General features: G+C 46.9%; 1 protein-coding gene and 1 long non-coding RNA gene across 5 annotated transcripts in view; one reads left to right on the top strand and one right to left on the bottom strand.

Annotated features, from left to right (window-relative positions):
* The window catches only part of LOC126996226 (probable chitinase 10), a 109,241-nt gene extending 102,850 nt beyond the window's left edge, over positions 1–6,391 (bottom strand). For 2 of the 4 annotated variants that reach the window (XM_050856571.1, XM_050856570.1), the window contains exon 1: positions 6,195–6,390. The gene's annotated coding sequence lies outside the window, so the exon portion shown is untranslated. Of the gene's footprint in view, positions 1–6,194 lie in introns of all 4 variants that reach the window. The other 2 variants (XM_050856568.1, XM_050856572.1) reach the window with 2 other exon arrangements.
* LOC126996229 (uncharacterized) overlaps positions 1–15,000 on the top strand; it is a 126,447-nt gene that overhangs the window by 57,738 nt on the left and 53,709 nt on the right. The gene's annotated exons all lie outside the window — the stretch shown is intronic.

Genomic DNA, 15,000 nt, shown 5'->3' with positions numbered 1-15,000 from the left:
CCTTTCCTCTGTTTTTCCTTCTCCATCTCCTTTGTTTCCCTTCCCTTTCGCCATCCCATCCCATTCTTCCCATCTCATCCCTTGTCTTCCTTTCTCATCCCATCCCGTCCCATTCCTTCCTTTCCCTTCCCATCCCTCCCCTTCCCTCCTCTTCCCTTCCCTTCCCTTTCCAACACATCTCCATTATCAGTTGAAGGTCCGGCGGGTCTCCTTCACCCTTGTTACAATCACTGTCACGTAAGTCAGCGCCCAAGAACCTATTAGCGCCTCCTTTCGTTAATTAAGCAAAAAATAGCCCTTCTATAGGTGAGTCTTGCCAGGTGGGATAATTGGCCTGTTACTTGACCGTTATTTAGTGAAGGTAGGAGAAGATAGGTGCGTGCGTTCGTATGTGTGTGCTTGTTTGTGTGTAGGGGAGGGGGGTTCGGTGATTTCAAGGCCGATAGAGTAATGATCCAAATAGCAATTACTTTTTATTTTATTTTATTTAGCGTGTGGAGATTTCAACGCCCCATAAAGTAGTAATCTTATAACAGCTAGAAGGAGAAATTTCAATGCCGAGAAAGTAGTGATCCAAAGCTCTGTTACCATTTATATATTTACTTAGGCTGCTGTTAAAGTGACCCAGCTACCTTGTGGAAATTTCATCGCCCCATAAAGTAGTAATCTTATAGCATTCCGGGAGAGGAGGAGTTTCAATGCTGATAAAGTAGTAATTCAAGTAGCAGTTATCTTTTTTTTCCTTCCGTACAGTAAAGAAAGCTGCTCTATGGGTGACTAAGAGGTGTTGTTGAAGTGTTGAAAGTCATCCGCATATCTGGTATTTCATGGTTGCTTAAAGTGATCCAGCTACCTTGTGGAGATTTCAACGCCCCATAAAGTAGCAATCTTATAGCAACTAGAGAGGAAATTCAATGCCGATGAAGTAGTAATCCAAATCTTCCTTCCATTTTTGCTTCCGTGCCTACCTTCTCTCCTCCTCTCCCTTTTCCTCCTCTTCCTCCTCCTCTTCCTTTTCCTCCTCCTCCTCTTCCTCCTCTTCCTATTCCTCCTCCTCCTCCTCCTCTTCTCTCTCTTCCTCCTGCTGTCTCTCAAACACTCACCACCAACAGAGTCATCCATCCTCATGAGGCATTGAACCCTCCTCCTCCTCCTTCACCTCCTCCTCCTCCTCGTTGATACCCTGCTCTTCCTCGTCTGAGTCCTCATGGCAGGTTGGTCGAGAGAGAGAGAGAGAGAGAGAGAGAGAGAGAGAGAGAGAGAAATTTTAGGCTGTGAGCGTATCCCAAAACTGTTGCCCGTAATACCGTGAAAATTCTAATGCTGCTTAATACCCACCTTGCGGTCTCATACCTGGACGCCTTGCACACCTTGACTGGCTAATGTCTACCTGTCCAAGAGAGAGAGAGAGAGAGAGGAGGGTGCCTGACATTGATTCTTAGGCCGGTGGATCTAGACGCAGGAGGTCGCAGGTGGACGATACCGACACAGCGTGAGCGATACAGCGATACCGGTAGAGTTAGGGGCCTATTGTCAAGGAGGAGGAGGAGGAGGAGGAGGAGGAATCATATACAACTACCGGTATCTGTTCTTTAAGACTCCTGGACGTAAATAGAAACAGGTTTTTAGAAGGTATTGTTTTGTTATCGTCTTCTTGCTTCTGTCTTCTCTCGCCTTTCTTTTCTAGTCTTCCCTTCTTCTCTTATCCCTTTCTTTTCCTTTTCTCTATTTCCTATTCTCCCCACCGCTCCTTCTCTCTCTCTCCAGTAACCCAAATTATGCATCTACCTCACTTCCACCTTTTTCCTTGTCATTTCCCTCCTTGTTTCTCCTTTCCCTTTCTCTCTTTTCAATAAGTGATGTTTTAGGCTCTTGATTCCCTTGCGTCAGCTCCCATCGGCAGGTGTTCCATTCAGGTGGCTTTTGACAGGTGTTAGGATGCGTGGGACGGCGTGTGTGTGGCAGGGCGCTAAGTGTTGGGTGCTTGGAAGAGGAGGGGTTGTGTGGGAGAAACATGCTTGAGGGCTCGGCAGCAGGAGGAGGAGGAGGAGGAGGAGTGAGAGGGAGAGATGAGAACGCGGAGGGAAGTCAGTGGCTTGATCGGGAGGAGAAAGTACTAAAAAACACATAAGAAAGAGGAGAAAGACGGGCGAGGAGGAGGTCAAGAGAAGGTGAAAGATCTGAGGAGGGAGGAGGCAGGGGAGAGGGGGAGCAGATGAAGGGGGCGGGGGGAGCTAAGTGATACCAAGGTGACGTATGATTCATGGGTGGGGGGTAGGGGGAGGAGGGCCGGTGGAGGCGAGTTACTCCCCTCACCTGCAATTTGTTCTTAGTTACGTCCCGCCTTGATTCCAGCTGGGCATCTGCCTGGTGGGCCCGCGTCAAGGGTGGGCAAGGTCAGGACAGGTGTGGGGGCAGGTGTGTGTGTGTGTGTGTGTGTGTGAAGAAGGGGGCTGGAGAAGAGAAAGGCAATGGGTGAAGTAAAGGGAGGTTGAGAGGGGAAAGGAAAGAAGAGGAAGGGAAAAGAAAAGAAAAGTAAAGGATGGGAAGAGAAGAGAAGAGAAGAGAAGGCTAGTGAAGTGAATCCAAATGAAGAAAATGGAAGATAAACATAGAAGGAAAGGAAGGGGACAGGAAGGGAAGGGGAAGAAACAGTAGACAGAGAAAAGGGAGACGAGAGGAAAGGAAACAGAGTATTATAGAGTAAAAAAAAAAAAAATAGGTAAAACACTAAATAAAGGGAAGAAAAAAAAGAGATAAAAAACATTGGCTAGCCAAAAACGAAGGGTAAAGTTAGACACAGGCGAGAAAGAAAGGTGACAAACAAGGCATCAGAACCCGCAAGAAACAACACACACAGTTCCACAGACACAGGTAACAGAGGAGGTTCAGGTAGCGTACTCAGATAGGCAGGGCAGGGCAGGTAGCCGGGATTAACGAGAGGTGTGGGGCAGAGTGAAAAGGTATACAGGTGGGGCACATTGGTAGGGACGGAAGGTGTTAGTACAGTTATGGGAGCCTGGAATGGGTATTTAATAGGGATGGGATGTTTTAGTACGGTTATAGGTATCCCCTCTCTCCTCTTCCTTCTCTCTTACCACTCTCTTCCCCTTTCCTTCCTCTTCTTTTCTTTCCTTTCATTCTTCCTTTCTTTATTGTTATTCTTATCTACGTTTCTTTCTTTCTTTCCTTCTTTGCTCCTCTTCATTTCTTACCACATTCTTTTTCTTTCCTTTCTCTTCTTTCTTTTCTTTCCTTTCATTCTTTCTTTCTTATCTACGTTTCTTTCTTCCTTTCCTTCTTTGCTTCTCTTTCTCTCTTTTCGTCTTGCATACCATTTTCTTTGTATCCTCTTATAGTCATTTTTATTTTTATTATTTTTGGATACTTACTTACCCGGGCATTCAAATCATTACTATCTATTCTCCCCCGATAATCTTACGCCTCATATACGCAGATAATACGCCGTTCTTACGTTCATTATCCAAGGGCAGTGACGTCAAGGGAAAGGCGTTCGGCTTTTTTTATAGGGACAAGTTTTTTTTTCTTTTTGTACTTTTTTCTTGTTTTGGGTCCACGGAGGATTCTGCTGAGGCTGTGTGGGCGAGAGAAAGAAGGTCGTGGACGCTTCATTCATGGCTGCCGCCGTCTCTTTAACGTAACCTTGAACCTGAATCTTTCTTGTGTGTGTGTGTGTGTGTGTGTGTGTGTGTGTGTGTGTGTGTGTGTGTGTGTGTGTGTGTGTGTGTGTGTGTGTTCGTTCTTTTCCTCCCACGACACAATTATTTTCAGGCAAGACACACACACACACACACACACACACACACACACACACACACACGCGCGCGCGCGCAGGCAGGCATGCAGTCACATAAAGTTAAAGAAAGTGTCTCCTCCCCCTCCTCCTTGTTCTCCTCCTTGTTCTCCTCCTCCTTGTTCTCCTCCACCTCCTTCTCTTCCTTCTCCTCCTCCAGTCCTCTTTCTTCCTTCTAACCCCACAATTGTCGTCCTCACCCTCGCCATTCCTCCCCTTCCTACTCTTCCTCTCCTTACCCCTTCCTCTCCTTCCTATCTCCTCCTTCTTTTCCCTTCCTATCTCTTCCAATCCTTTCTTTCCCATCCTTTCCCGTTCCCAACCTTTCCTTCCTTCCATCATCCATCCCCACCCCCCCCTATCTCTTTCCCTTGCCATCCTTCCCCCTTCCCCTCTCATCCTCTTCCCCTTTCCGCCCTTGAGTGCCTTCGCCTTGAGGGTCACCTGGGGCCACCACGCCCTCTGCAGGTGTCAAGGTGGGCACAGGTACGCAGGTAGAGGGACGGATAGACATGTTCGCTGGGCAAGTGCTGACGGGCTCTGACAAGGTACAGTTAGGAGTGTGTGTGTGTGTGTGTGTGTGTGTGTGTGTGTGTGTGTGTGTGTGTGTGTGTGTGTGTGTGTGTTTGAGGCGTTTGACCGCAGCCTGGGAGTGATGCCCCGCCCGCCCTCCTCCTCCTCCTTCTACTCCCTCTTCCTTCTCCTCTCCTACTCCCCCCCCTCTTCCTCCTCCTCCTCCTCCTCCTCCTAACCCCGGCCCATCACACTTCTCATGCCACTTGCGTTTACAAATCCTTCATAAAGCCTCGTGTCTCTAAAAAAAACTTATAAATGTGAGTGTTGAAGCCGCTAGTCGTATTTAGCCTTCAGGGGGATGTGAACTTGGGAGGCGCAACACACCGCTCCGCCACCCGCCGCCTGACACTGCTTAGCTGACTGGTTAGGTTCTGTGAGCTCGGTTAGGTGCTTGGCGAGGTGTGTGGCGAGGTGTCTTGTGTTGTGGTGCTTGAAGGTATGCGTGTGTGTGTGTGTGTGTGTGTGTGTGTGTGTGTGTGTGTGTGTGAGTGTGAGTATTTGTACAGGTTAGGTTTACTTTCTTTGGTCTGTGTGTGTGTGTGTGTGTGTGTGTGTGTGTGTGTGTGTGTGTGTGTGTGTGTGTGTGTGTGTGTGTGTGTGTGTGTGTGTGTGTGTGTGTGTGTGTGTGTGTGTGTGTGTGGATGCCAGAGTGTGTGTGTGTGTGTGTCTGTTTGAGCTGGTGTGGTTGTTTTTGGTATAAGTTTAGGTGAGTTTAGGTTTGGTATATGTATGTGTGTGTGTTTGCATGTGACAGACTGTGCAGAGTGTGTATATGTGTGTGTGTGCGTGGGTATCAGTGTTTTGGGGTGACTGCTCTAGTGTTTGTTTAGTCCAGGTAAGGTTTACATATGTACGCGTAACTTTGACAGTGAGGTGGTTTTAGCTTAGGTTTTAAATGTTATATATTTTTCGTTTACGTTATGTTAGACTTGTGTTCATATTATGTGTGGCAAGTAAAGGAAACAGCTCAAGGGCAAAACAAAATTAATTCAGAAGAAAAAAGTCCGTGTGATTTTGGTTAATATAAGTTCAAATGGTGATACTGCGGTGGATATTTCCTGATTCACTTGTTGTCTGGGGTCTTTATGAAGGGTTAATGAGGTGTTGAGTCTGCGAGCGTGCGTGCGAAGTGTGTTAAGCCGACCTTGCATGGCGGAGACTCATTCTTTTACGCCAGTGTTGTGCTCGTCAGGGTCAGGTTCAAAGGCCTTGGCGGCGGCGCGGGTGTCTTGGCTTATAAGGGAAACGTGAGGAAAAACAGACTCCACGCGCGCCGGGGAATGAATGGAGCTGAACAAGAGGCTGAGTTTTTTTATGTTTCCCGGCAATTACAGTGGACTTAAAAACAGGTTCTGGCTTGTCATGGGTAACGTCCTGACAGCAAATACAATGATCCTAAGAGAGACATCCCACGCCCTGCCATGCCTGAAGAAGCTGGTGCTGGTGGGCCGGCTAGAGAATGACTTTTCAATATTGCTTCAGAATATCTATGCCCCTTAGAGTACCTGTCCACGCCCTTGTCGAGAGAAGCATGGCCAAGTGTACTATGGAGTTGAAACAGTTTTCTTGGGTTACTTTCGACTAACAATGTCAAACTAACTAACTAACTAACTAACATTGCTTAACTAACTACTAACTAATTAGCAGAAGTCCACGGCCTTGCCCAGAGAAGCGTGGCCCAGTGTGCAGTGAAGTGGCGTAGAGACAAAGTTTTCTTGGGTTACCTCTGATGGCGATAACAACGCCCGTATCTGTGCCCTTGCGAAGCTGGGTAATCTTAGCCAGGCGAGGGTTGTGTACTCACCTGTTGGCTGGGATCTAGGAGCCGCGCGAAGAAGCTCCAACTATCACAGCAGCAGTAGCAGCAGCACAGCGGCGAGTGTTTCGGTGCGGCGAGACAGCGGCGCGGGCACCGACTGACCCGGGGCTGCAGGCGCCTCCTCACCTCGTCTCGCCTCGTCCTCGCCGGGTTGTCCCTCGCCCCAGCCTCGTTACCCCGCCCCGCCCCGACGCCCCGACTCGCCCCGCCCCGACGCTACATCTACCACCACCCAGCCATGCCTTCCCCCTTCCCCTCCTCGTCCATGCCCCCCAATTTGTCGTGTTATGATGACGCAGGGGCCGCATCGCCCGTCCCTCGCTGGGCTGGTCAAGGAGGAGGTGGAGGAAAACTGTCTCAGCTCCGGCCAATCAGCGCGCGAGCAAGGCCCTGGCCCACGCCTCGGCCAACCACTGGGCCTCGAGTCCCCCTCCACGCCGCCCGCCGGCCAATGGGAGGCGGGCAATGCATGACTCCAGCACCGGCGGCCGCGGCGCGGAGCTCCTGCGGCGGACGGCAGCCGCAGCGCCCGCCGCACGCCGCGCCGAGCCGCGCCGACACGCGCCCCGAGCATGGCTGCACGCACGCAAACACCACACACACACACACACACACACACACACACACACACACACACACACACACACTTGAAGTTTAGCCAAAGTCAATGCAGTGGCGTTTTGGACACAGGTCCTCACGCCCTCCACTTCCTGCCCTGCCCTCCTTGCCCTCCCCTCCCCCCTCCACTCATCCCTCCCCCGCCTCCTCTTCCTTCCCTTCCTGCCCTACCCATCCATTCGTGCCCGCCCTACCCTGCTTTACTCCCTCCTACCTACCTTTTCTTCCCCTCTCTTTCTTACCGTGCCTTACCATCCCATCCCTCCCTTACCCTTCCTCTACCCTACCCTATCCTGCTCTGCCAACATCCTTCACTCCCGCCTACTTCCTTCCTTGGCCACCCTGCTGTTCCTTCCCTGACCGGCTGCCTCCCCTTCCCCACCCCCCGGCACACGCGACATCCATGCAGCCACAGGGAGCATGCAGAGCGCGGCCTCCTCAAGAACATGCCCTTGTACTACAGCCCACGTGGAGATGCTGACCCCACGCTACTATGCTGCTGACCCCTTACTCCCTCCCCCTCAACCCCCTTACCCTCTCCCTTACCTCCTCCTCCTACCCTTATCCTCTCTCCCTCTTCCATCTTCTAACCCCTCTCCTTCCTCTCCCTCCCACCTCTTACCTCTAACCCCTTTCCGTCGTTTCCCTCTCACTAATACCCCTTTCCTTCTCCCTCTCCCTCTCACTCTCCCTTTCGCTTCTTTCCTCCTACCCTTGTCTCTCATCCATTACCCTCATCTCCCTTACCTTCTTCCCCTCCACCTCTCCCTCTCCCACTTACTTCTTACCCTTTCCCTCTCTCTCTCTCTCTCTCTCTCTCTCACCCCCTTCCTCTCTCTCTCTCCTTCCTGTTTAGTGATGCTGCTGGTGCTTTGCGTATTGGTGATGATGAGAATAGGAAGGAGGAGGAGGTGAAGGAGGACGTTGGTGACAATATGGATCTTGATTTTATGAGTAGGAGGAGGAGGAGGAGGAGGAGGAGGAGAATTGGCGGTATGTCTGTGGGAAACTTACCTGTTTATAAAAAGCCACAGGTGAGTCTTGCAATTAAACACCTCTTGTCGTGACGCTGGACCAACCTCACCTGAAAGCCTTTACCTGTCACACACACACACACACACACACACACACACACACACACACACACACACACACACACACACACACACACACACACACACACACACACACACACACACACACACACACACACACACACACACACACACACACATCATTATAGTTCATTAAGGGAAAGATTAAGTGCAGTGAGATATGGTGACAGGATGATAATGGATAAAGCTGATGAGACGAGAGAGATTAAGGGAGGGAGGAGAGAGGGGAAGGAAAGGGGAATAGAGAAGGATAGAGGGAGAAGTAGAGGTGAAGGAGGAGAGAGAGTGAGAAGGATAGGTTGGAGTTTTTCGTTCCTCTTTTCCTTCTTCCTCTTCGTTCCTCCTCTTCTTCCTCTTCGTCCTTCTTCCTCCTCTTCGTCCCTCCTCTTTCTCCTCTTCGTCCTTCCTCTTCCTCCTCTTCGTCCTTCCTCTTTCGACCCTTTTTCCTTTTTCTCTTCTCTTACTTTCTTTTTCCTCCTATTTTCGTCCTGTACCCTCTTGTCTCCGTCACTTATAAACACACACACACACACACACACACACACACTGCCAAAGGGGTAGAGACAGAAGGGGGAAGCTGTCAGCGTAAGGGAGATGAGAGATGAGATGACTTATAGATGCCTGTAGGAGGGAGGGGGAGAGAGGGAGAAGGAGAGGGGGAGGGAGGGAGGTAGAGGTAGAAGGAAGGAGTGAGGAAAGGTAGGAATGAGAGACATGGAAGAGGTAGAATAAATTGGCCAGGTGTCAGATAGTTGGCAGGTAAGGATTGGAGGAGGAGGAGGAGGAGGAGGTAGTCGTAGATGAGGACAAGGAAGAGGAGAAAGAATAGGATTATGTTGTAGAAAATGACTAGAAGAGAGCGGGTCTTTCATAAGGTGGGCAGGCAGGCAGGGGAGTGCGGCGCGGGGCTCAGGTGAATGACCCGAGGAGCTGCGACGCGCCCAGCACCAGGACAGGTTGGGGGGGGGGGGGGGTAGTAGTAGTAGTAGTAGTAGTAGTAGTAGTGTTGTTGTTGTTGGTGGTGGTGGTAATGGTGGTGGTGGTGGTGGTAGTAGTGGTGGTATTAGTATTAGTATTAGTAGTAGTAGTAGTAGCAGTGATGGTGGTGGTAGTAGTGGTAGCTGTAGTAGTAGTAGTAGTAGTAGTAGTAGTAGTAGTAGTAGTAGTGGTAGTAGTAGTGGTGGTGGTGGTAGTAGTAGTAGTAGTAGTAGTAGTAGTAGTAGTAATGGTGGTAGTAGTAGTGGTAGTGGTGGGGGTAGTAGTAGTAGTAGTAGAAGTAGTAGTTGTAGTAGTAGTAGTAGTAGTAGTAGTAGTAGTAGTAGTAGTAGAAAAAAGAGCTTGTAGGTTTTATGGCCTCTTAAGTGATGGTGGTCAGCGGTACTAAATTTTCTTTCGACTTTGTAATTGTCTTCAAAGTCTTGGGTGGGATTCTGGTCTTTTTCTTCGTTGTTATATTATTTTCTCTATATTCTTTTTTTCCTACCTGTCTTTATTCCTCCTTTATTGTGCTCCTTTTTTGTATATTTATTTTACTATGTGCTCCTTTTTCCTTCTTTTATCATCATTATCTAAACCTTATTCTCTCACCATAATTCTTTTCATCATATTTTCTTCTCTATTCATTTTTGCTATCTGCCTCCTTTTTCCTTCTCTTTCATGATTATTTTCCTATGTTCCTCTTTTTCTCTCCTTTATCACGTTCCTTTTTCCTGCTTCTTTATCATGTGTTGTCCTACCTGTCTCCGTTTCCCTTCTTTATCGTCATTATCTCTACCCCATTCACCATCACCCTTATTCTCTTCTTGGCTCCTTTCTCCTCCCTTATCACCATTATCTCCACCCCATTCTTTCCCCATCACCCTAACTGTTTACATCCGTTTTGGCGCACCCTTAACCTTCCCTATCAGTCCCTACATCTCACGTTCTACACCTCTTGTTTTTCTTTCAAATCTAACTGTTTATGCCTTTTTTTTCCTCTAACGCTTTTTGACTCTTTTCTTCGTGTCATCCCCTGCACTCTTGTCATACAGTGCTACGTTGGTTTACTATATATACATCTGTTTTTCATTCATGTCTAACTGTTTATACCTTTTTTTTTTATTACGCTTTTTGACTCCTTTTCTGTGTATCATCCCTTGCACTGTACATATATCTGTTCTTCACTCATAATGAACTGATAATACTTCTTTTCCCTAACTGTATGTGTGGGTCTTTTCTCCATGTCATCTCGTACTCTTTAGTCACTCAGTATTATCTTGGGTCTTTATGTGTGTTTAAAAGTCGTATATCATGTCTTTTAATCAGGTATTTATGTTACTACTTGTTATCTTCTTGCCTGGTCTATTTATATCATTACCTCCTTTCTTCTTCGGCATTTATATCACTCCCTTTTCTCTTTCTAAGCCAGTTATGATATTAGCTAATGTATCTGTTCTTCACTCATAATGAACTGATAATACTTCTTTTCCCTATCATCTCTGTGTGTCTCTTTTCCTCCATGTCATCCCTCGCTCTTTAGTCATTCAGTATTATCTTGGGTCTTTATGTGTGTTTAAAAGTCGTATATCATGTCTTTTAATCAGGTATTTATGTTACTACTTGTTATCTTCTTGCCTGGTCTATTTATATCATTACTTGTTTTCTTCTTAGGTCATTTATATCACTCCCTTTTCTCTTTCTAAGCCATTTATGATATTAGCTAATCTCTTCCCTCCTAGGGCATTCTGTTCCAGCAGTATTTGTATGCCAGACTCTGTTCCCTACAAGCTTTCTCTAAATCACTCATTATGGCATATAGCTACGTCCCTCACATTAGTTTTCTCTATTTCTCTATTTCTGTTTTGCATCTTATTCCTGTGTTTCTGTTCTCTGTATTTGTTATATGTCTTCTGTAGTAGTGTGGCGTAAAAAAGACCAAAAGAAAAGGGATTAGAAGGGAAGTATGTGGAATATAATGTGAGCTGAAAACAGTTTAAATCTTCCATTGTATTTTAAGTTGGTATGCAAACTAACTGACAGAGCTTAGAATACAGCCGTTACTTCTTCATGCATATCCCCCCCTCCCCCCTCCTCTTCATGTGTCGCTGTTAAACCTCTTGTGATATTTACCTAACTGTCTATGCCCCGTTTTTTCCTGCACGTCATCTCTCAGCGCCCAGTCATGCAGTGTTGCCATAACCGTCTCGTCTACATGTTTCGCGCCTCGTACCCGGCTCGTCAGTGTTGCCATAACCGCCTGTATACCAGTGTCACCGTCGTCTCCTTTTGATTGGTGTGACGCAATGCTCTTCTCGTTATGCAGTGTCATGGCTTCATTGGCCTTGTCATTGCCCACGTGGAGGAGGAGAAGGAGGAGGAGGAGGAGGAGGAGGAGGATAAATATACGGGTCATTTTACATTAAGAGGAGGAGGAAGAAGACAATGAAGAGAAAGAGGAGGGGGAGATAGACAGACAGACGGACAGAAGGAGGAGGAGGATAAACACATATTAACATCTCTTTAAATTTACATCTTCATCTTTTTTCACCCCTCTTCCTCCTCCTCCTCCTCTTCCTCTTCCTCTTCCTCTTCCTCTTCTTCTCTTCCTCCTCTTTATTACCTATGTTTTTCCTTATTTTCTCGCCTTACCTTCTCTTTTGTGTCTCGCCACCTGTGTCGTGTGTGTGTGTGTGTGTGTGTGTGTGTGCGCGTGGGTGCGTGCAGAGGTCAGGGAAAGCAGAATTACTCTTAAAACAGGTCTGGCTCCGTTTATTTTCCATTGTCTAGGTCAGGGAAAAAGAGAGAGAGAGAGAGAGAGAGAGAGAGAGAGAATTTTAATAACCAAGGTAAATAATTATCACAGAATTATTTATACGCTCTACATTATTTTTTTTATTATCATCATTCATATCATTATTTATATTACCTAATCTCCTCCTCCTCCTTCCCTTGTCTCTCACCTAAAAAAAAACCATTAAGATCAGTTATTTCCTTCCTTATAACGTTAGGGAGCTTTTGGTTATCCTATGAAAGTTTAATTTAGTCCAGGCACCCAGTCTCTAACCATAAACCAGCTATTTCCTCTCTAGTGACGTCAAAGAGGCTTGGTTAGCGTTATAGTGGGAGGTTAATCCGTATACTCTGAAGGGTCACTCATCCGCTACAGGCCAGTCCTTCCCCCTGTAGTGACGCCAGGGTTAGGGTCCTCGGCTAAGGTGTGGTTCCGCGGGTTATTTGGGTCAACCGCTTAAGCATTTCCCTTGGCGTCTCTGTCCTGGTGTGTTCGTGGTAGTGGGGAGGTGTAGTTCTTGTTGGTTAGTCTCGCATCGGCCAGTCGTTTCCCGGCGCAGAGGGATATTAATGTGGGAGTTGGTGGAATGTTTAAAAGAGAGCTGTTTTGTAGATGGGAGAGAGAAGAGTTTAAAAGAGGAGAAGGAGGGGGAGGATGAGAAGAAGAAGAAAAAGAAGAAGAGGAAGAAGAAGAAGAAGAAGAAGAAGAAGAGAAGGAGGAGGAAGAAAAAAAAAGAAGAAGGAGAGGAGGAAGGTCATGAAAGAGGAAAAATAATAGGGGTTATAAAAAATCAAAATACACAGATAGTTTATTTATATTATTTAAAGGGAAAAGAAGCCAACAGGAACACAATCGAAACACGCTGCTTCAATAACGACAACAGAACAATACTAATAAAAAAAGATGATTCCAAGATGTTTACAAACTTCCGTCAAGAAAGACTCTGACATAAGGATTAATTAAACCCGGATGAAAAAGAATATGCTGCTGATCCTATTTCGTTGTGTCATACTTGAGGTTAGTGACACAAGAGCAAATTACTGAGCTGGTCAATGACTTGTAGAGGACAGGTATTAGTTAAGCCCGTATGAAAAATAGTATACCTTTGATTTCTTATACTTGTGCCATACTTGAGGTTAGTGACACAAGAGCACCTTACTGGGCAGGTTAATGACTTCGTAGAGGACAGGTATTTCCTTGCACTGGTCCCGAGAGATGAAAAGCGTCACACCTTCCCTCGCTGGGCGGCTGATGGCTCGCGGCGTGAAGGGTTATCGATCAGCGCCCTAACAAGAGGAGTAGACAGAACCGAGGCCTTTGCTGACGCCGCTGACTTACACAGGCCGCTGACTTGCCTCCACGGGTGCAATGACTGAGCAGGGGCCGGTCTTCCTCACCCCCTTCTTCCCCCCTCTTCTTCATTCCCCTTCTCCTCCTCCTCCTCCTCCTCCTTCTCCCTCATCCAAGGCAGCCTTCACCCAAACAAGAAACTTACTTACTTGCTTACTCTCTCTCTCTCTCTCTCTCTCTCTCTCTCTCTCTCTCTCTCTCTCTCTCTCTCTCTCTCTCTCTCTCTCTCTCTCTCTCTCTCTCTCTCTCTCTCTCTCTCTCTCTCTCTCTCTCTCTCTCTCTCTCTCTCTCTCTCTCTCTCAATTTTCCTCAGGTGTGTATGCTTAACCAGGTGTGTGGGAGTGTATCAGGTGTGTGCAGGAGTTTATTCATTTCAACCTGTAGCATCTCTTTCTTTCTTTCTTTCTTTTTTTTCTCTTCCTCTCTCTTATCTCTCGCCTCCCTCCAACTCCCCCCTTTGCCTCCTCCTCCCCTTCCACTTGTTCTTGTTATTGCTTTTGATAATTTTTTTCCCTTTACTACTACTACTGCTACTACTACTACTACTACTACTACTACTACTACTACGGCTATACCCACCATCTCCTCCTCCCCTCTGCAACCTCCCTCTCCCCCCTCCTCCTCCTCTCCTTCAACTGTTGCTTCTACTGGTGCTGCTACTCCCTCCTCCTCCTCCTCCTCCTCCTCCTTGATCGCGGTGAGGTGAGTGGCCTTGCGTGGTCCGGCGTGGCCCGTCCCAAGCTTCCAGTCGTCCCCGTCACCCAGCATTACCCCGAGTTACGACCCCGACGCCTTGCAACACCCGCTTTACGACCATGTAGTTTGGGCGGCCTTACTCATGCACTTTGAAGACTGACCTACGACTTTTGTATTGGCTTTTTGCATTCCTCGTGTGAAGTTTTGACCGAAGGGAGTTTTGGTATTCTTAGATTTGTCAGTTCTCGTTAGTACGCTTAGATTTTGTTTTTCCATCTTTATAATTTTTAACTTAAGGGATGTTTGGCATACTTAAATTTGGCATTCCGCTTTCCCACAGCTTGATTTGTTAATTCAGCTTTAGAATTTTGACTTAGGAGAGGTTTGACACGCATAGTTTTTATATTCCACCATAAGAGTTTTTATTTAAGAGAGAGAGAGAGAGATATTTAAGAGAGAAGGAGGTTCATAGATTTGTCATTCCACTTTGGCTTAACTTAATCAGTCATTCCATCTTTAGTTATTTATTATTGCTGTTTTTACACCTATATATTACATTCCACGTAAGAGTTTTGACCTAAGGGAGTTTTGACACACCTAGACTCGTCATTCCACTTTGCCACAACTTGATTTTCCATTCCACGATTTATGGTTTTGTCCTAAAGAGGTTTTGACATAGATTTTACATTCCACCTATAGAATTTTGACCAAAGGGAGTCTTTATTCACATAGATTTGTCATTCCACGTTCAGACTTTTGACCTAAGAAGTTTTGACTCAGAATTTTTACTTACGACCTTTCCTCACATCTACTCGTCCACCCAACCAATCAGTCTTTTCCTAAGCGTCAACCCACCTACTCACTTTTGTTACATTTACATTTTCTTTTGCAAGTATAATAAAGAGAGTTTCAAAGAGTTTCACCCACCTACCTTGTCAACCACTTCTAAACTCATCCAACTCTCCCCTCACCCACCAGGCAGGTCTTCATCCTCTTTCATAAGCATCAACCTGCTCACCTACCCACCCTGTCAACCTCCTCCATAATCATCAAACCACCTGCACTCTCCACTCATCCACCTGTTCAGTCTCCTTAACCATGCATCTCTCCACTCATCCATCCACTCACCTCTCACCTACCCTCATCCCCACCCACCTATTCCACCTTTCTCACCTATCCACTTATCCATCTGTTCTTCCACTTTCTCAATCATACATCTCTCTACTCATCCACCTATCCACAT

This window comes from Eriocheir sinensis, chromosome 9, assembly GCF_024679095.1.
Source record: "Eriocheir sinensis breed Jianghai 21 chromosome 9, ASM2467909v1, whole genome shotgun sequence".
In the NCBI taxonomy this organism is placed as follows: domain Eukaryota; kingdom Metazoa; phylum Arthropoda; class Malacostraca; order Decapoda; family Varunidae; genus Eriocheir; species Eriocheir sinensis.
Note: the sequence above shows the minus strand (reverse complement) of the source record. Positions and strands in the feature narration are given on the sequence as shown.